Genomic DNA, 23168 nt, shown 5'->3' with positions numbered 1-23168 from the left:
TAAAAAAAAGAAAGAAAAGGGAAATATTTAAGGTGATGGATACCCCAAGTACATGGATTCAATCTTTACAAATCATATGAATGTAATAAATTATCACATGGAATAAGTTGTTTCACCTCAAAACAATATACATCTATTATGCATCAATAAAAAGTGAATCCCTTGGAAAAAAAGTATAAATGTCCTTTTACTTTATCACAAAAATAAACTCATAAGAATACTGTTCCACACTGGTTTCTTTTGGGAATAGTTTGCCGAAAAATAATTTATTCCTAAATTCACCCATCATTTTAAGAAGTGCCCAAATATACTTGACAAAATAATATACATGCTGTATTACTTTAAAACAACTTTTTGTCCAAAATAAGAACAATTGCCATTATTTTGTCTATGCCCAAATAACTATTCAAATAATAGCATTCATATGTACTTTCATTTATATGGAATTAAGTAAAAATTTAAAAGCTGAAAAACAAAAAAGAAAAAATTTGGGATGAAAGGGGAAAAGGTGTGTACAAAGGCATAGTCACAGGAAGCCATTCAAGATGTCAAGGATGTGTTATAACATCTCTTTATGAAGTATTATGAACCATTGTGGACATTGTGTTAGAAACACCAGAATGTCTTCTGTATCTACAATCAGTCTGAAAATTTTTCAAACATTACGTTTTGTGAAATAAACTTCTAAATGAGGATTGGGACCATCCTGAGTGAGGCTGAAGAAAGGTGAAAAGATTTGCCATTGGTATCTACTTACGTACAGGATGTTGGAGATACAAAGCAATGTGTTAAAGGCAATAACCTCTGTTTTTAAGATGGTTACTCTTGGTTGAGAAGAAAGAACTTAACCACAGAAGCTTTCTCTGAGTCCGAGGTCCGTGTTCTTCCAATGAAAATGTACTTGTCTTTCTGTGTGTAACTTTAGGCCAGATATGTAGAACACTTTGGTTTGATTGCCTTCTCTTACCCTGTTGGTGATGGAGGGATTCCTACCCTAGGATTGTAGAGATGGCTGAACACACTACACACAACACTGGGTCCAGATGAGATTTATTAGTTATATTTTATTAACTATTAATTCCATATACTCACAGCTTGGGGAAGGAGGACATTGCATACCATGCATGGCCACATGGGGATTGCACTTGGGAAGAGAGTGAAAAACTCGGGGTTGTGGGAGGCTGGTTTTGTAGTAGTAAGATGGTGGGGTGTCCCTTGGTTCCTGTGGGAGGGTGTGACCAGCTACTTTGAATAATTCTATGGGCTGTCAGGGAATTGATACTTGCTATCGAGGGATAAACAGGAACTGCATTTGGTCCATTTGATAAAGAGGGTTGTTCCCCTAAGGGACCATATATGCAGAAGGAGAGTGGAGAGAACTAGAAGTCAGGCTACTTGCGGATTCAGACAACAAGGCAGCACATAATGTTAATTTTAGGGCTTGCACCACACCCTTACGTCACTGTAGGCGAGATTTATCTTTTATTCATGTTCCTCAAAAAAGGTTTATTTTTTACATGAAGATAGGAAATCCTGACTATGACTATGCGTGTTCATCTTCTTTTATGTTTCCAGTACTTATTCTGTTCTTATCATTTTCCTTATTTATTTTTCGGTTCATTTTTGCTCATTGGCTATCCCCAAAGAAGGTCAGCTCCACAAGAAAAGGGGAATTCTTTGCCATCTTATTTGTTGCTGTGTTCCCAGTGTCTATGATGGTTTCTGTCACATAATATTAATAGATGCTCAATGAATTTTGTCAAATAAAACAAATAAGCATAGTTATAAATTATAGACCTGAAGGTATTTTTATGTGGCTGATGAGTCTTTTCTCAACAGATTAATACACCAAACATGTATCAAAAAATTTTCCTGTGACACCTTCTGTTCTTGAAATACAGTTTCTACCATTAAATAACTTAAAGTCTTAAGGAGGAGACAAATAAATAAAAATACAATTATAATACTTGATGACAATGGCTATGAGAAAAATGAACACAGAAGTTTAGGAACCTTATAGGTGAGGCTGTACTTGGATCATAGAAAGGAAGTGTTTATTTATTTTCTAATCTATATAATGGAACCCCTCATCTTCTCTTAGCTACTTAGCCCTGTTTTCTGTACTTAAAAACAGAAACTACTAACAAAGATATATCTTAAATTTTTGTTACAAAAGTTAAAACAAAAGATCACATTGCAAAATGTTTTAACTTTTATATAATTTTATTCACATAATACAGTAGAAAATTAAAGTAAGTAATAAGAGGTGTGTCTAGCATATGCGTTTGCTACCTATTTTATTTATAGCTGTTGAACTTTTTCAGATACATTTTCAGTCAGTCAGAATGGATCCTATGGGGTAGGTGACTTGCTAAGTGCCTTCCTCTGATCTCAGAGAGTTGAGAATATTTTTTTCATCTGTCTCTGTGCACTTTCCAGAGGTCTGTGTTTACAAACAGAGTGCAGAGTCTGAGATACTGTTTAGTATAATTCCAATTCCTTTATGGCCTTATTTATGCCTTTCAGCAATATAGACCAGGACAGAATCATCACTGAAAGGTGAGTTTATGTTCTTGTATATATCCCTAGTTCCCCCTGTTTGAAAATTTAAGCAGAAAATTTATAGGAGTTAACTCAAAGTGCTCTATAGGGAGTCTTAGCATTCTTCATAGTGTAATAGAAACATATTGAGGCTGTGTTCCTTCTGTTTGAAGGCAATCTTGGGATTTCATCATTTTGTAAATTAAAGAAAGGAATTGTTACTGTAAATTTATCCTGGAATTCAATAAAGGTAAGAGTGATTGCTGCAAAGGAGGCATCCATATAAGAAATAATTTTATATTGATCTGAAATGTAAGCTGTAAATTTTTTCCCATGAGCTAAAAATATATTACCTAGGTTGGCACTAGCTTTATTAACATTTATTTGACAATATAATCCTAATTGGATATGGATCCATTTATTTTGTATGTTTTGAGCATGGCATTTAAGAATAGAGTATACACTTAAAATCCTTTGAATTAAGTGATTTAAAGAATTGGGAGATTTAGGTTACTTTAGCATATTTGAAATCCACTCCATCTTTGATCCAGTGTTTGTTGCCGTTGCCCCTAGGTGAGAAGGAAGTTGTGTAAGAAAACCAAAGAGAGGCCAGCTAGGTGGGGGTAGACTTTGAAGACACAAAATTGATCCTGTGCTTTTCAAAGAGAAATATATTCCTGAATTTTTTATTTTATATATATATTTTTCACATCTCATAGGTAAAAGTTGGAGATCAGATCTTCCTTCTCTCATTCTAGGTGTGTTTCTCTCATACTCCCTGACCCCCACCAATCCCGCCTCAGTTGCTTACTTACTTACTTTATTTCTCTTATTTTTCACCATGTCTGCTATGATTGATAACTGGAAAAGGCTAATTTTGAGATTATCAAGGTATATCTCTTAAAACTTTAGTTATTTGCTTCTGTCTTTTACACATGAAATAACTGTCAGCACCACCTTTATTTCTTTATAGATGGCTGTTTTCATTAAAACTTCTCACATACAAATTATTTCAATTATTAATTGTTTTGTAAAGTTTTCTTTTGAAACCAAATATAAATGGTAGCTCTTTTCTTCAGTTATGTTTGGGGGCTGTTTGATTTTGGTCTGCACATTATTCTTTCATGCCCTCTAATGGTAGTTTGAGGAAACTCCTACTGAAAACAGTTGAAATAAATTAAACATAAAAAATAAACAGGAGATCACTCAAAGATTTTAATATAAATAACTTTCACATGCCAGATATTCTTGCCGTGGGAAAAAGACCACATGTTCATTTTCTAAACTTCGGAGAGCAGATTTTTTTTTGTCGGTTTGCCACAGTTTTTAAGGAATTTACTTGGATGCTTATTTTTAAAATTCCATGTCTAATTGTTTTTAAAATTCTTATGTGATTCTCTTAGGTTGATAGATATTTTCCAAAGTTTTATTTGCTTTGGAATTAGGAAATATATTTTTATGTATATTCACACAAAGGTAGAAGTACTGTTTTTACAAATCAGTTTTGTGTTTATTACTAGGTATGGATGGGGATGAGGAATGAGAAGATTCAAACTTCTTTTTCAGCATTATAACATTTATTGTAATGGTATTACAGAATAAATCTAGACCATGGTGCTAAAATACCATCACTGTTCAGTTTCAGCCCTGTGTGTTTAGAGAACAGCTAGTGAAGATGGCCTGGGTCTCAAATATCCTATCCCCGCACAGAACATTCATTTTCAGGGTTAAAAGACCACAAGGAAAAATTTCATCACATCTTTAAAAATGTGCTTATATCAGCTGGTTCCAGCTACATGTCATAAGCAGGTGGCTTTTTATTGATTTCTTTTTTTGCTCCTCGTTTTTGCTGTTCTCCTCATGTTGCATCCTTCCTAGCTCAACACTGTTGCCATACAGTGATGGTTGTTCTGCTTCAGTACCATCATAGAAATGTAGCTTTTGTCTTTGATGATGGCGGGAAACAGAATGGAGGCATCTGCATACAGGTTGGAAGAGAACTTTTTCCCCTCTGCATGTCATGCTTTATGAGCCTTTGTTGGTTGTCTCAAAAGAATTACACTATTTCTTCAAAACACAGTTAGAAATTTTTCTTGTCTGTAGTTTTAACCTGGAATAATACTTATAAACATTAATACAAGCAGATATCATTAAAAATATACCCCAAAAATGTATTTATAAAATTTTTTGTATCGTTACCAAAATGTAAAAGTTCTGTGAATATCATAATATTACATTAAATTTTGACGTATTCTCCAGAATTATATATAGATTTAAAGTAGGCTGAAAACACTGGAGCTCTTTGAGCCGGGGATGCAGTGCTAATTACAATAGCTACTGTTTATTGAACACCTACAATGTACCAGGCTCTATATAATTCATATTTTGTCTTTACCTTTAAATCATCATGGGAAAAATAAACCAATAAATGTGGAATTAGAAGGTGTAGTTTCCAGTCCTGGTTTTTCTATTTGACAGCTTTGGAAAGTAATTTGTCCCTCAAAGTCTTAGTTTCTTCATTTATACCTCAACAGAAGTAACTGTTCTCATTGGGCTCATGAGAACATTTAGGCTCAAAAAGGTGGAGTGACTTGTGCAGGGTCATAGTGCTATTAGGAGTTAGAGCTGGGTTGATAGTACTCCACTGTGACTTTAGTGAGAATGTTTTGGGAGAGGCCAGAATAGATTCTTGAGTTTGATTCTCCATTTTCTCTCTATTGTCCTTCACGACTTTTAAATGATCTTTTCCTTTAGCTTTAAATGATCTTTTCCTTTAGCTTTAAATTTGTATTTATATTTGAGATAACAGACAATAGTGCTTATGAATTAGATCTTTGTAGTTAGACGTCGGTTTGAATTTGGGCTCTGCCAGTCCCTAACTGTGAAACATCCAGTGAATAAAGTAATCCCTTCTCATGTGTAGAAAGAGGTAATAATAGTGATGGTTTCATGGGAATGTTATAAGATTAAATAAGATAGACTGTCTAGGTAATGACAAATCCTTTATAAATGAGGGCTATTGCTTCTCTTGATATTTTTTAATTCCATTGTCTTATTTTAAGGATTAATGCTTATGCTTTAATACTAGGGAGTGAAAATGTATATTGCATTAGAATGTGATTATCTAGCTATCTCTTTGTAACTGCGGGTATTACTACAAAGCAATATTTTATTCTATTTTATCACTAAATAAATAAAAGCTCAAACATACATTTTGATCTATGTTAAAAATATTAAACCTAAGGTTCTTATTTTGATCCATGTTTTTTTAGCTAGTCATTATTATTTTCAAAAAGTGGATTCCAATAAGCTACTGCTTAACTAATCTCTCTCTCTTTCTCTGTCACACACACAGACACACACACACACACACACACACAAACACTAGACCCAGGAATTTGGTTAATATATAGCATTACATATCTAATGCAACTGAATCCCTGGGTCTAAAATGAAGTTTTTTCATCCACAAACTCTAAGGTATTGTACTGGTTTAAAACATGTGGAGAGATCTGTTTTCTGAAAATAATTTAGCAGAGAAACCCTGACTGAGGAAGTTTGAGGGATGCTAAACACTACAGTGAACACTTTAAATGAATCATCTTGTAAGAAAGAATATCACAACCATACAGTGGGTAGGTATGATTTTTTATCATCCATTTTCTAGATGTGAACGTAAGATTTAACGACAGCTAAATTGCCCAACATCACACAGCCAGTAAGAGGCGCAGCCAATATCTTCTTCCAAAGTCAATCCCAAATTTCTTTCCAGCATCCTCCTTATTGCTTCATCAAGTCATTTTCATGTTAAAAGTAACCACTCACAAAATCTAGCATGAAATACAGCAGGTACAGAAAACAGCTTTAACCAGGTGTGTTGGAGTGAACAAAGGGAGAACTCTGAAAATGAGGCTTTCTAATCTTTGGCACACAGCTAACCTCCCTACCACACTCATGCTTCCTGAAGAATCATTCATTTAAAGGAATGGCCTTATTAAATTAACAATAATTGAGTGACAGAGAGAATTAACAAAGACCATGGTGAGTTATTTTCTTCTTTTGCATTTATGTGGCTCTGGAGGGCACCCAGAATGGTACTGCTATTCTTTTAAGTAGGCACACAAATTGCTTATGGTAAGTTACCATATTATCTCCCCCTAATTTAAATAAATTACTTTTTTTCATTTTATGTCTGAAAAGACAAGTAATAGATAGCTCACTGCTATCCACTCTAAGTATGCAGCTTTCTTATTGATTCCTCCTGGAGGAGCTTGCTGACTTCAATAGGTAATATAAGAATAAAAGAATTCAGCTGTTCATATTCCTTGAGGGTGGAGAGGTATATGTCTTCTTTATCCTCCAGACAGGCAGACCCCCAAGCATTTTTCATAATGCATATGGCTTCTCTATTTGAGTCATTCTCTTATCTTAATCTACCTTGTAGCACTTTCCCAATGGGGCTTCCATTTGCTGCCTCAGCAAGTTAACTGTAAAACTTAAAATCTTGTATTCTAAGATATTTTTACCTTTAAGATTTATTTTTTGTTCTAATACAAAAACCATTAAATAGTACCAGAAATTGACAAAATGCCACGTTTTATCATTTTTATCACTTAGGAGAAAGACCCAAGTGGCCTCATACTATGAAACATAAAAGTTTTGTTTGTATTCAAAAGCCATTTCAAATGAATGAGTCCACTGAAATTTTAACCTGGGTTTTAGAATCACTATTACTACCTTTAAGGGCCTTAAATCATCATGGGAAAAATAAACCAATAAATGTGGAATTAGAAGGTGTAGTTTCCAGTCCTGGTTTTTCTATTTGACAGCTTTGGAAAGTAATTTGTCCCTCAAAGTCTTAGTTTCTTCATTTATAAAATGACAGTAATAATGCCTACATTCTTATCTCACAGGGTTCTTGTGATAGTCAAATAAACTTAAAATGCATGTGTGTTAAACACATCATAAATCATAGTTCTATGAAAGTATAGAGTATTGCTATTTTTTTCTGACAGCCATATATATCTGCTTTTAAAAATGCCAATAGTTTTATTATTTCTGGTTAACAAGTTAGCAAACATATATTGAACGCCAGTTGAATGAGTTGCATGGTGCTAAGTACCTAGAAGGGTTTCCCAGCTTCCATGTTCTAAGTAACAGAGCCTTTGGACAGGTCCTGGGGTAGCCAGAAATGTAGCCAGGAACAACATCATGCATTTACTCAAGTGTGCTGTGCAAATTCTAGTATTTTCTGTACACGCAATGATGTGAGAAATTTGGGAGGCCCTGCCAAAATGATTAAAAACCAAAAGCCCATATATTCCCTGTTCCTTTGAAGGTTATAATCTAGTAGAGCAGCAGACTGGATACTTAAAATGACTTAAAAATTATTACTGAGCATGATATTGGATTGAAAAAGCTAAAGTACTACTTAGATACCACTTTACTGGGAGAGATTAAAATTGGTGGAATAAATTGAACTTAGAGATTTGGCTTTAAGCAGGCAATGGGCATGAATTTCATAGAAAAGGAAATAGTCCGTGACTAGAATTGGAGCTAAGTAAGAAAAGGTATAGAAGGCCAAAAGGAGATGACACTGATTGAATTGCTGCTTTGAATGGACCAACTTAGGCTGCCGTAAGAGATAAGGCTAAAAAGTTGCACTGTGATTATTTGAGAGATAGCTGTGAATGTTATACTGAGGAGTGTGAATCTATCAGCTTATCAGCTGTATTAAGTTTTCTATTATGGCTGTAACAAATTACCATGCGTTTGGTGGCTGGCTTAAAATAATTCAAATTTATAATCTTAGGGTTCTAAAGGTCTGAAGTTTTAAATAGGTTGACCCAGCTGTACTACTTCTGGAGACACTAGGAGAGATTCAATTTCCTTGCCTTTTAAAGATTCTAGATACCATCTGCATTTATTGGCTTCTGGCCCCTTCCTTGCATCACTCTGACCCCTCCCCCTGCCATCACATCTTCTCTTCCTCTGCTTTTGTTGTCACATTGTCTTCTCGCTGGCTGTGACCTCCTTTATTTCATAAGGGCCCTGTGATTATATTGGGACCACTCAGATAAACTAGAATAATCTCTCAATCCCCAAATCCACAACTTAATCCCAATGCGAAGCCTTTTTTTTTTTTTTTTTTTTTTTTTACCACTTAACATATTTACAGGTTCCAGGGATTAGGATGTCTAAATGTTTTAGGGGGAGCAAGGGACATTATTCAGCCTACATCAGCATAGTTAATATGTCATTTTACAGGTTCTTGAAAGGAAGGTGAGATGATTTCCTTATATATGACATTTTACTTCTTTATAGTGTGTGTGTGTGTGTGTGTGTGTGTGTAACCATTCATATTCATATGCTCAAGCCCAGGCAATATTGTCTTCAAAAAAAGTGTTTTATATTTGACCAGATATACTGTAAACTATGTGAATACATGATTTTATCATTTTTTAGTCTCTATTTTATCCCTATTGCCTACCAAAATGTCAGGTACATAATAGATTCATAGTAATTCAATGAAGTAATATTGGGCAAGTAATTAGCCTCTCTATGGCAAGAAAAATGATACCTAATCACTAGCTAGAATAAGCCAATTTTCTCATATGAATGATTCAACCGAATTGTTTCAGGAAATAAAATCTATATAGACAGCAAATATGGTGAATAGATGGTCATGACAGTTGCAGCTCACCATCATGCCCTCTGTCTTATGCCTTATTAGTAACAATCTGATTTTATCATTAATTTACTTGATAGCTTCACCCACCTAAACATAAGCTCCTTGAATTAGCACTGCTCCTTCTGCTTCTTCCTCCGTTTTCTTCTCTTTTTTTTCCATCCTCGGTGCCTGGTGTAATTATTGGTTCATAGTAGATTCTTTATAAGCTTTTCTATTGATAATATACAACCATTTGTAAAATATAGTGGAGAAAATTTGACTTATATTAGAAAAAATATAGAAATGAACTTAACTGAGTAGTACATCTATCTAACAAAACCTTAATATACCATAAAAGATGTTTCAAAAAATGAGATTCCAGTTTGGACTAAATTAACATACAAATTTAAGGTATTTCCAAGTAAATTTTCAAAAGGACTATTTTTATAATTTGACAAGATGATTCAAAACTTTATCTGAGAAGATGCAATATGAGAAGAACCAATTCTTCTGAAACTTAAGGTGAATATTTGAACTACTAGATACTACTAACAAGTATAATGATATTAAAACAGTGTGTTTCTGGTACTGAAGTTACAGATGGGACATAATGGAGATTCCTAAAATGGCTTTGTGTGCTCATGTTATAAATATCATTTCAAATTAGTAAAGAAAGGCTAGATTATTCAGAGAATAGTCTGACAACTGGATAATCATACAGGACAAAAAAAAATTTGTTCCCTATCTCTCACTGTATCAAGTAAATGCAGATTATCATATCTTGGAAATTAAAATATACAGACTGGCAAATAGGTAACATTGTAGTGAGGAAAGCTTTTATAAGCAGGTCATATTTACAGAAAAACACATTACAAAAGAATAATTTATTTTATCATAAAATGGGAAATGACACAAAGGATTATCAGGAGTATGTTTAGTTCACACACCTTAGCTTTTCCAGATCATCAAAGAGAATTCTATAATTGTCATACAAATTTCCCTCCTCCACTTCTGCCATTTTCCAAATGAACCAATCTCTTAGCCACTCCTCGTGTTCGGCATATTCCCTCTCACACAATTCTTGATATTCATCTTGAACACTTTTCACTTGCATGAAAATGTGACAGCATGGAATGACTTGCCCACAAGGCATGCATTATTTTGAAGATGGCCTATAGATAAATTCTTTCTTTTAGGTAGAATTAACCAAATGGAGTAAAATAAGCAACTCCTAGAAGGCTTACAAAACTCATGGGCTCCCCAGAGTTTGCTATTTCTTTTTGAACTGTGTGAATGTGATATACCAAATGAAATTCAAAGGCCAAAGACTCATCTCAATGGAATTTGTGGTTTTAGACTCATGAAACTTACTTAAATGAAACTTGCATTTTCTACAGCTGTGCCTGAAACTTCCCATGGCAAGAATCTTTACATCACTGCTGACAGCTTAGTGAACAAATTGCTTAGTTTATAGCTATGGCCACTTCTGTCAGCAGAGGAAAGAATTAAGACAAACCTATTAGACTACAGTTATATGAGAATAAATCAAAACAGTCATTCCAAAAACTCAATTTTAAAACATAGGTGGAACATGAGTGAGTATACTGATGCTTGGTTTAATGAAGATTTAGTGGGAGGAAAAACAATACATTATTTATAAAATGATTCCTTAATCATGGCACTACTGGAATAAGACAATCTAATTCTGTCATGTTTCATGTTTGTAGGAAAATTTGACAAAGGGCCTATACATGGAGACAGGTAATATGTAAGTAATAATTAAATAGAATAAGAAATAAATCTCTGATTTAATAACTCATAGTACTATTTTAATAGAATAATAGAGATATGTTTTAGTTATTAATAAATATAAGTATCCTTTGACATGGATTATTCCAATTACTGGTGCTAAAAGTTAATTATGTAAAAAAACTTTAGTCTTAGGCATTAAAAATTATTTTTATTTTCAATTTTTATGTGTACATAGTAGGTGTATATATTTGTGGGGTACATGAAATGTTTGATATAGGCACACAATGTGAAATAAGCACATCTCATGGAGAATGGGGTATCCATCCCCTCAAGCATGTATCCTTTGAGTTAGGAATTTTTTGATTGGCACATGATGTAACAGAGTTGGGTCTTTCAACAAGTCACCTAACCTCTATAAGCCTGAGTTTTCACTTTTATTGAGTAAGCGTATGGACTAGATTCTCTCTATCATTCTTCTCACCTTTGAACTTGCATAATTTCAATGGTCTTTGAGGAGTTAGAGGGCATTATATAGTGTATCTTTGCTGTTACCAACCAAAACAAACAAAAAAGTAAAATAGAAGTCTAGAAGTACTATAAGGATATCTATGATATGTGGTTCATACACATATTTCTGGAATTCCTACTGCCATAATGAACTTTTAAGACATACATTTCCCTCCATATCGTAACATTTATACAATTTTGATTACCTGTGATGGCATGCCATAATTAAATCTTTAGCACTACTCTTTCTTACAATTACATGAAATAATGATTCAGTTTATTCTCTACGGAGTCTTAGGATTGATGAAATTCAGAATATGTCAGGTAGCATGCTGTGTGCTAAGGATACCTGGACTCTCTTCTTATAAATCTCCGATTCTAAACATACACTGAAGGTTCTTGAATAATGTCATTTTGTTACATGCCGTTTTGTATAGTGATGAGAAAAAAAATGGATTCCTGGCTGGAGCCACTGTCTGTGTGGTGTTTATGTGTTCTTCCCACGTCCACATGGGTTTTCTCTGGCTACTTGGGTTTCCTTCTGTATCCCAAAGATGTGCATGTGCACATTAGATGAATTGACGTATTAAATTGTCCCCATCTGGGCAAGCGTATGTGTGTGATTGTGTGCCCTGTGATGGGATGTCATCCTGTCCAGAGTTGGTTCTTTCCTGGTACTCTGAGCTGCTGGGGTAGGCACTGGACACCCAAGAACCTGAACTGGAATGATTGGGTAAATAGTTATCTTACTCATTTCAAATTAATATTTCTTAAATGTATGTGTAGCCCATATTTATTTCAATGTTTAATATTAGAAGTGTTTTGGTCTTGATGAGCAATGGGGAAAGGACTCCCTATTGAATAAGTGGTGCTGGGATAACTAGCTAGCCATATGCAGAAGCTTGAAACCAGACCCCTTCCTTACATCACATATAAAAATCAACTCGAGATGAATTAAAAACTTAAATATAAAACCCGAAACTATAAAAACCTTGGAAGACAAACTTCACAATACTATTCTGGACAGAGGAATGAGCGAAGATTTCATGATGAAGACATGGAAAGCAATTGCAACAAAAGTAAAAATTGACAAAGGGGATCTCATTAAACATAAAAGCTTCTGCACTGCAGCAGAAACTACCAACAGAGTAAACAGACAACCTAAAGAACGGGAGAATATTTTTGCAAACTATGCATCTGACAAAGGTGTAATATCCAGCATCTATAAGGAACTTAAATAAATTTACAAGAAAGAAACAAAAAACTCCATTAAAAAGTGGGCAAAGGACATGAACAAACACTTTTATAAATAAGACATACATGTGGCCCACAAGAATATGGGGAAAAAAGCTCTATATCACTGATTATTAGAGAAAGGCAAATCAAAACCACAATGAGATACCATCTCACACCAGTCAGGAAGACTATTATTAAAAAGTCAAAAAATAACAGATGCTGGTGATGCTCCAGAGAAAAAGGAATGCTTAAACACTGTTGGTGGGAGTGTAAATTAGTTCAACCATTGTGGGAAGCAGTGTGGTGATTCCTCGAAGAGCTAATAACAGAACAACCATTCAACCCTGCTGTCCCATTACTAGATATATACCTAGAGAAATAGAAGTAATTCTATCATAAAGATACATGCACATGAATGTTCATTGCAGTACTATTCACAATAGCAAAGACATGGAATCAATCTAAATGCCCATCAATGACAGATGAGATAAAGAAAATGTGGTACATATACACTGTGGAATATTATGTAGCCATAAAAAAGAATGAGATGTCTTTTATGGAGCTGAATGCCATTATCCTTAGCGAACTAATGCAGGAACAGAAAACCAAATACAGCATATGTTCACAAGTGGGAAAAAAATGATGAGAACTCATAGATACAAAGAGGGGAACAGCACACACTGGAGCCTACTTGAGAATGGAGGGTGGGAGGAGGGAGAGGATTAGAAAAAAGTAACAATTAGGCACTAGGCTTAGTAAGTGGGTGACGAAGTAATCTGTATAACAAACCCCTTGTGATATGAGTTTACCTATATAACAAACTTCCACATTTATCCCTGAGCCTAAAATAAAATGTTAAAAAAGTGAAAATAAAAATAAAATCCACATGAAACCCGCCTCCCCACCGCACACCCCCCTGCCACTGCGCCAAAAAAAAGAAGTGGAAGTTTGGTGATGTTTTTGTGACCAAAATATGCCATAGAAACTTTAATTCTTGTTGACGTCAATTAGGCTATGGTGAAATTGGTTTTCTTATACTTCATTTTGCTTAATGTCACAATTTCCGAGAACCTATCCAGGATGTTTAGTGAGGATTTATTGTAATGACAGAAATGCAACATTATTATACACATGAGGTCACATCACTGCAAAATATCCTTATCTAGCACCAGACTTTCTTCCACCATCAGCTCCTCTCCACTTCTACACATAAACTATTCATTTCACATCATGAATAACCTCTTTGCTAAATGATGTATGTTTTAAAACAATAGAAGGATTTTAATATGTTGTTTCTGGGACAGTCTTCTATGTCAATGTGGTACTCATGTGGCCTGGGTGAGTGAAAAATTGTGAATGGTTTCTTTATAGAAATGTTTGCCAATAACTGAATATCTATTTTCTCGCTTCTACCCCAAATTTAGTGTCCATTTTATGGACCAATTTAATCCTCATCTGACTTTTAAAATGTTTGTCATAATTGTTTCTATTTATCGTCTTTATACTTATCACTGTTTAACATTTTTCTAATTAAAAAATATTATTTTGGCTATAAGACCTTTCAAGGTAGACTTGTATTCAAAAATGACATGTTTTCCATTTTGAAGCTAAAGGTAAACCTACATACGTTTTTAAAACCATTGCCACAGCATGAGTTCTATGTCATTTATATGCTAGAGCCCCTTTGCCTGGTATAATTAAGATGGCTTGCTCTTGTGATTACAAAGCCTAAAAGAAGTAGAATAAATGGACATCAGGAAGGGAAAAAGAGAAAGAAAGAGTATAGCCAAATAATAGATACATTTCTGTGTCTACATTTTTGCTAAATTTTGCGCTTTGCATCAGAAGCATTTTTGCCATTTAGTGTTCCTAATTATAAAGCTAATGGGTGAAACATTCATTTATTTATTCAACAGATACATCTTGAGTGCCTACTGTATACTAGGATTTGCCATCAGTATTGAATAGAACAGGCAGAATTTTCATAAGCTTTTATTAAATGGAAAACTAGCTTAATTAACTATTCCCACATTGCTAGACATTTAGGTTGTTTTCCATTTTCCTCTTTGAAGTATAGATCTTTCCTTTCTTTTGTATTATTTTCTTAGGATAGACTACCAGAAATGGAATAGTTTTCCAAAGATGTGAGCATTTTCTGGGGGTGGGGTGGGGTGGGGAAACTATCAATTTATAGTTAAACATTTTAGTGTTTCCACATCAAAATAGTAATTTGCTCACAAACAAACAAAAACGTTCTACCATAGTTTGGATAATAAGATGTTTAAGATAGAAGTATAGACACTTTTAATAACAATGATGGGTTTTGGGGCAAATAAATTGCTTAATTTATTTATACTAAAAATTACGATTTAGGTCTTTGAATTAAAAAGATAGCTTTAGTTCTTAAAAAATTAAAGAACATTGGTTTTACTTTTGAATATTTAGAACTAATAAGATGAAATTGATCAAATATAAATGTAACATAATTTTTAGAAGTGCTACTTAATCAAAGTCAGTGACATGGAAAATGGAGAAATGCTTATGGACAAAGAAATCTAAACTTTGAACAAGCCCTGGAAGACCTTCTCTAAGAACTAATTCTAAATTTGTCAAAGGATGTAACAGATGATCTAAGAAGTTGCTTGCTTTCTGGAGCACTATGATAACAGGATAATTCATGTTTCCATTGTGGTACCAGGGATTTAAAAACTACTTACACTCATCACCTGCTCATTGGTGAAAGATTAGATCCTTATAAACATGCACATATATGTCTGCATCAGACATTCTTCATAACTGCTTCTGATGTGAGTATCCCTGTCTGATATAACCATCAGCAAACCCTTTTGGACATTCTTTCTAGCCATTCCCATGGCGTAGGTGCACACACATATCAGTTACCTCTTTCAGCTGAAAGCTAAAAATGAATTTAAAAACCAGTTAATGCAGCAGCTTTAATTTTTTAAACTACAGAATAAAATCAATAAGTCAGTTAGGACATTAGAAAAGGGCTGCAAACAGTAGATCAGTTTTAACACAAAAGCAAAAACAAAACAAAAGCCAATGAAAAGGTACTAAATATCAAAGAGATATTGATCACAGTTTCATGGTACTTCCTCTTTAACATAGTAAATTATTCAGTTTCATTCTTGATTAAAGAGAGGAAAAAGATTAAGTATTAAATAATTCCTAATATACATTTTTTTACTTCCATAACATTAGTTCTAAAATGAACTAAGATATGTTGTGGGTGGAATTTCAGTGTTATCAGCATTATGAGAGAGAGAAAATAAGAGCAAATTTCAGCAGGAAAAAGTGCCTGCACAAATATACCATGTAAAACAGTACAGAGATATATAGACTAACCTATCTCTGATATAAATAAAATTATAAATTAGTATATTTCCGATAGCCTAATACAGTATGTTTAATTTTACCATCAGCAATTTACTATCAAAATTTGCATAACCACTTACAGACCTATAAAAAAAACAAACTAAGCCCAAGATTATTAGAAGAAAAGAAATAAGAAAGATCAGAGTAAAAATAAATGAAAAAGAGACAAAAAATAGGTAAAATCAACAAAAATAAGAGTTTGTTTTCGAAGAGACAAAATCAATAAATCTTTAGCTAGACTAAGAAAAAATAAAAGATGAAAACTAGAAATGAAAAGGGAGATCTTTCAATTGATATCACATAAATATAAAGGATTATAAGAGATTACTATGAACAATTATACGTCCACAAATTGGATAACCTACAAGAAATGGATAAATTTCTAGAAAAATGCAGAATACCAAAACTGATTCAGGAAGAATTACAAAATCTCAACAAACCAATAACAAGTAAGGAGACTGAATCTCTAATAAAAAGTCTCTCATCAGAGAAAAGTCCAGCACCTGCTTGTTTCACTATTGAATTGTATTGAATATCTAAAGAAGTAATACTAACCTCTACTCAGCCTTTTCTAAAAATGAAGTAAAAAACTTCTAAACTCATTTTTTGGGCCAGCTTTTCCTTTATACCAAAGTCAGATAAGGACACTGTAAGAAAAGGAAACAGGCCAATATCTCTGATGAAAATAGACGTAAAAATCCTCAACCAAATACTAGCTAACTGAATTCAACACATTAAAAAGATCATTCACCATGATCAGCTGGGATATATTCCAGAGATGCAAGGAAAATCAACACATGCAAATTAATCAATGTGATAACCATAATAACAGAATTCAGGACAAAAACCATATGATCATCTCAGTAGATACAAAAAAGCACTTCACAAAATTCAGCATCCAACGTTCTAATAAAACGTTTTCAACAAATTAGGTATAGAATGAATGCACTCGAACATACTAAAGGTCATAAATGACAAGCACACAACTAACATTATACTCAATGATGAAAAATGGGAAGCTTTTCTTCTAAGATAGGAACAAGACAAAGTCCACTCTCATCAGTTTTATTTAACATAGTACTGGAAGTCCTCAAAGAGCAGTTAGCCAAGACAAAGAAATCAACAATATCCACATTGCAAAGCAAGATGTTAAGTTGTCTTTATAGATAACAAAATTATATATATAAAAAACCCTAACAACTCCACCAAAATCTGTTAGAACTAATAAATAAATTCAGTAAATTTGTAATATGCAAAGCCAACATACAAAAACTACGAGCATTTCTATATACTAACAACATACTGCTTGAAAAACAATCAAGAAATCAACCCCATTTACCATAGGTACAAAGAAATAAAATACAAATGGTCCTTAAGATGGTTTGACTTAGAAATTTTCAACCTTAGAATGCTACAAATGTGATACATATTCATTAGAAACTGTACTTTGAGTACTCATACAAGCATTCTATTTTTCACTTTTCATATAATATTCAATAAATTACATGAGATATTTCACAGTTTATTATAAAATAGGCTTTGTGTTAAATGATATTTTGTTCAACCATAGGCTAATATATGTCTTCTGAGCACATTTAAGTTAGACAAGGCTAAGCTATTCTCTTCATTAGGTTAGGAGTATTAGATGCATTTTAATTTATAATATCTTCAATTTATGATTGGTTTATTGGGATGTAACCCCATCTTAAGTTAAGGAGAATCTGTAATTAGGAATAAATTTAACCAAGGATGTGAAAGACCTATACACTGAAAACTATAAATCTTTGACAAAAGAAATTGAAGACACAAATAAATGGAAACATATTCTGTGTTCATGAATTGGAACAATTAAAATTGTTAAAATGGCAATACTACCCAAACTGATAGTGATTCAATGCAATTTCTAGGAAAATTCCAATGACACTTTTCACATAAATAGAAAAAAATCCTAAAATTACTAGGAATCCACAGATGCCCTGTGTCAGTCCATTTTTACGCTGCTGATAAAGACTGGGTAATTTATACAGGAAAAAGGGTTTAATGAACTGACAGTTCCAAGTGGCTGAGGAGGCCTCACGATCATGGTGGAAAGCAAGGAGGAGCAAGTCACATCTTACATGGATGGCAGGAGGCAAAAAGAGCTTGTACAGGGAAACTCCCATTTTTAAAATCATCAGATCTCATGAGACGTATTCACTACCATGAGAATAGCATGGAAAAGACCCGCCCCCATGATTCAGTTACTCCCACCAGGTCCCTTGCACAACACGTGGGAATTCAAGATGAGATATGGGTGGAGACACAGCCAAACCACATCATACCCCTACCAGTCAAAGCAATTTTGAGCAAAACAAAACCAAAAATCCCTTCAAATAAACAACAAAAAACCCAAAAAGAAAGATATGGTCATCAAACTACCTAACTCAAAATGTACTACAAAGCTATAGTAACCAAAACAACACTGTAGTGGCATAAACACAGACACACAGACCACTAAAGAAGAATCGAGAGCCCAGAAATAAATTTATGGATTACAGTAAAATTGATTTTTGATAAAGATAACAAGGACACACAGAGGAGAAAGGAAAGTTTCTTCAATAAACCATGCTGGGAGAACTGAATATTCACATGCGGAGAAATAAAATTAGACTATCATCTCATATCATATACAGAAATCAACTAAAAATGAATTATAAACTTAAAAATTCTGAAACTGTAAAACTACTAAAAGAAAAAGGAAAAACCTCCATTAGGTTTCATTGCTCAAAGTATTAAAAATCTTTGCTTTAGGCAATAATTTTTTGGAGATGACCTCAAAAGCACAAGTAGAAAAATCAAAATAGACAAATGAGATTACATTAAACCAAAAGTTTCTGTAAGCCAAAGGAAACAACCAACAGAGTAAAGAGGCAGCCCACAGATTTGGAGAAAATATTTGCAAATTCTACATGTGATGAAAGCCTAGTATCTAAAATATATAAAAGCTCAAACAACTCAACAGGAAAACAAATAACCCTATTGAAAATGGACAAAGGCAGACATGCAATTACCAACAGGCAAATGAAAAACAATGCTCAACATCACTAATAATCAATGCAATGCCGATCAAAACCACGAACCATCACCTCACATCTGTTAGAGCAGCTATCATTAAGCAGATTAGAAATAAGTGTTGATGATGTGGAGAAAGAGGATCTCTTGTACATTGTTGGTGGGAATGGAAATTAGTAGAGCCATTATGAAAAACAATATGGAGGTTCTTCAAAAAACTAAAAATAGAATTACCATATGATTCATAAACCCAAGTTCTGGGTATATATCCAAAGAAATTAAAATCAGTATGTTGAAGAGCTATCTGCACTCCTATATCCATTACAGCATTATTCACAGTAGACAAGAGATGGAAACAACTTAAGTGTCCATTTGCAGATGAATGAATAAAGAAACTGTGGTGTATATACACAATGGAATACTCTTCAGCCCTAAAAAAGACAGAAACTCTGTAATTTGAGATCATATAGATGGAGTTGGAGGATCTTATATTATGTGAAATAAACCAGGCACAGAAACGCATATACTGCATGATCTTACTTAGAGGTGGAATCTTAAAGTGTGGAACTCATAGGAACAAAGAGTAGAATGGTGGTTACCAGGAACTAGGAGTTGGGAGTGGGTTGGAGAAATGTTGGTTGAAGGATACAAAATTTCCATTAGGAGAATAAGTTCAAGGGATCTATTGTACAACATGGTGACGATATTTAACAGTGTATAGTATACTTGTAAATCACTACAAGAGTAGATATTGTGTTATCACCAATAAGGATAGGTATGTGAGGTAATGCATAAACTAATCAGCTTGATTTAGCCATTCCTTATTGCATACGTATTTCAAAACATTATGTTGTACTCCATAGATGCATATAATTTTTGTTTGTCAATTAAATAACTAATATTTAAAAAGTTTCATAAACAAATCTTTATGGTAGAAACTTCTGAATAGTCCTAATTTAACTTTATGGCAAAAAGTTGTTCTGCTCTAAACCATTTAAAGATTTTGCATACAACTCCATAACTAATTGGGAAAATAGACTGTAAAAATATCCCACTTAACTAATAGGTAGACCTCAGCATACTCAACCGTCTGGAACAAGACCCGGTGTTTGTGCCCTGTTCTCATCTCACAGCTCATTCCCTACATATGGTCACTATGCATGAGAGGCCCACATGGCTGTTACTCTAGCTTTATGAAAGTCTTGATATAATTATTGTGTGATAAAAAGACTATTGTATTGGTAGAATTGTAAAGATCAAAGTCAGATTCCTGTATGTAGAAATCTGTTTTACTTGAAAGTATAAAAGTAGAAGTATCCTTTTTGGTTTTAACTGCTGGTGTATTAGCTAACTATAAATGAGACACGTTCCTCAAATGAGAAACCATTGTTTCAGAAGGATTAGAAGCAGAAATTTGATCATTTAACTTTGAATGCAGTGAAGAAAAACTAAAAAGCAAACTATTTTTGTGAAGTGGAAGTAAAGAAAGCCCCTTCTATTCTCACATTTACTACTGCAATTGCCTCCTAATGCTGATTTCTGACTTCAGTCTTGCTTTTCTCATCTGGCATTCAAAACTTGACCTGTGTTTTAAAAACCAATTCTGATCCTACTTAAACCTTCAGTATCTCCCAACGACTACTTATCGTTGCATACAGTATTTTCATCTCTAATTGCTGTCATATACTTGATCTTTCTTCATGTAGTCATTCAAGTTTTCATACTCCAGCCATACTGAATTACTTGAAGTTCCTTAATTGTACCCTACTCTCTTAATCTCAGAATGGGGCACATGCCTGTTTCTTGTTGTACCAGCTAAACATCTCTGTGCTGCAATTTGTAAAAACCTCAAAACAAACTGTATTAGACAATAAATGTATTATTTCATGTATCAGGACATTCAGGACAGTTCCTACAGCAAAGAATCCACTTAACAAGATCATCAAGGTCTTGGGTTCTTTCTACTTTTCTTCCATTATCTTTGTTAACTACCTTTTTCTTCAAGCTGAAGCAAGATGGCTGTAGCAGTTCCAGGCATCACAGCAATACACAGAATAGAGATAGGAAGAATGAGAAGAGTCAGAGTTTGGTTACATGCTCATTGTAGAACCATTGAAATTATCCTTGGACCTGTGACTTGAGGTGAGGGGACATATTTTGCTCCCCAGCAGACATTTACTAGTGTCTGAAGATATTTTTGGTTGTCGCAAGTTGAGGTGTGCAGGGTGGGTTGTTGGGGGAATGTGTTGGGTGCTACTATCATCTAGTGGGTGGTAACACCCTGCTGCTAAACATTTTATGGTATATGGGACAGCTTCTCTTCTCCCACTGCCTGCTTAAACAAAGAATTATCCGGCACGAAATGTCAGAAGTGCCATGATTGAGGAACCCCACCTTAGACCAATCAGAGCCACTCCTGAATCTTACTTCTTCTGAGGTACATGGTGTATACAGGAGGAGTGGGTGTCTGAGAAAATCTGGAATTTGTTAAGAGGGAAAAAAGAAAGGGAAAGAATATTGGGTTTGTAGGCAACAGAGTCCGCTATACCCTGCCTGGTTTGCTTTTTTCCCATTCTTCACCTGTTGCCCAATTCATATATATTCTATAGGCAATACTTTTTCAGGACATCTTTTCTGTATATAGTCTCCTCCTCTCAATCATTTTCCCTCGGCTACAATCCTGGGATGTATACTTTCTATATATTTCAAACGCATTTGTTATCTCCTGTTATAATATTAATCTCTTGTAATTTAAAATATTCTTTACTTTTTTAATTGTTTTGCTAGTGTGTAATTTCTTTAGATGATAGGGACTATGTTCTATTGATGTGAAAAGACCTATCAAGTAGCATAGCACATACTATCTAGTGTGTGAGTGATAAGTGATAGTTCACTGAAGAGGGCACTTAATCTCATTTTAGCTATTTTTAATATAAAAATATATTAAAGTGTAGTGGGTAGGTTATAAATTATGCCAAGGACAAGGAGCATTGTGTCTACAACATAGTGGATGCTCACTTATAATTTAGGATGTTAGATTAGGACTCCTACTATTTTATTTTTTAATTTGATGCCATAGCAATTGATGTCAAGTACGAACGAAAGAATGAGATACACCACTATAAACTGGTTTTACTAAGGAAATGGCTGAGAATAGATTCTATGACTCTGCGTTGCCTTGGCTCATTTTCAAGATATAAAAGAGTGGAGAGAGTGCAAAGAATGGGGCAGAATTTATCAAATAAAATTATTTGGGGACACCTATTTCTTTGCTTTGAGGAACCTCTATAGGTGTTTTAGTGGAGGCGGGGGGCGAGGTTGTTCCCTTCCTTTCAAGGAGAAGTGTGGTTCCATGAGCCCACTTGAGGACCCTGAAAGGTGTCCCCTGCAGTTAGAAGATACAGTGGACTGATGCATGCCCTGAGACTAAAAGACTTTAAAGCAGGGGTCCCCAACCCCTGGGCCATGAACTGGTACGGTCTGTGGCCTGTTAGGAACCAGGACACACAACAGGAGGTGAGTGGAAGGCCAGAGAACGTTACTGCCTGAGCTCCACCTCCTGTAAGATCAGCAGTGGCATTAGATTCTCATAGGAGGGCAAACCCTATTGTGAACTGTGCATGCAAGGGATCTAGGTTGCACCCTCCTTGTGAGAATGTAATGCCTGATGATTTGTGGTGGAAGTGGAACAGTTTCATCTCAAAACCATACCACCCACCTCCACCCCATCTGTGGAAAAAATGTCTTTTACAAAACCAGTCCCTGGTGCCAAAAAGGTTGGGGACTGCTGGTTTAAGGCAACCTGAAAAAGCAGGATAGAGATGACTGTGTGGTATTCTACTTGTATATATCAGAGTATGTCAAGGAAAAGAAAGTATGATTCCCAAAGACCAGATACGAGATATTTGAGAGAAAGAGCTGACATAGGGTCTATAGTGTCCTATTTAATAGGTGATTACAGGAGGAGAGGGACCTTAGCAGTAAGAAGTCAAATAGGAATGTTGGATTTGTAGGA

At 34.3% G+C, this 23168-nt stretch overlaps 1 long non-coding RNA gene across 1 annotated transcript in view; it reads left to right on the top strand.

The window, feature by feature from the left end:
- LOC115837270 overlaps positions 1–23168 on the top strand; it is a 334419-nt gene that overhangs the window by 256344 nt on the left and 54907 nt on the right. The window lies entirely within an intron of this gene.

The sequence above is a fragment of the Nomascus leucogenys genome, chromosome 11 (genome assembly GCF_006542625.1).
Source record: "Nomascus leucogenys isolate Asia chromosome 11, Asia_NLE_v1, whole genome shotgun sequence".
NCBI classification, from domain to species: Eukaryota; Metazoa; Chordata; class Mammalia; order Primates; family Hylobatidae; genus Nomascus; species Nomascus leucogenys.
The sequence above is the reverse complement of the archived record's forward strand: the minus strand, read 5'-3'. Positions and strand labels throughout refer to the sequence as shown.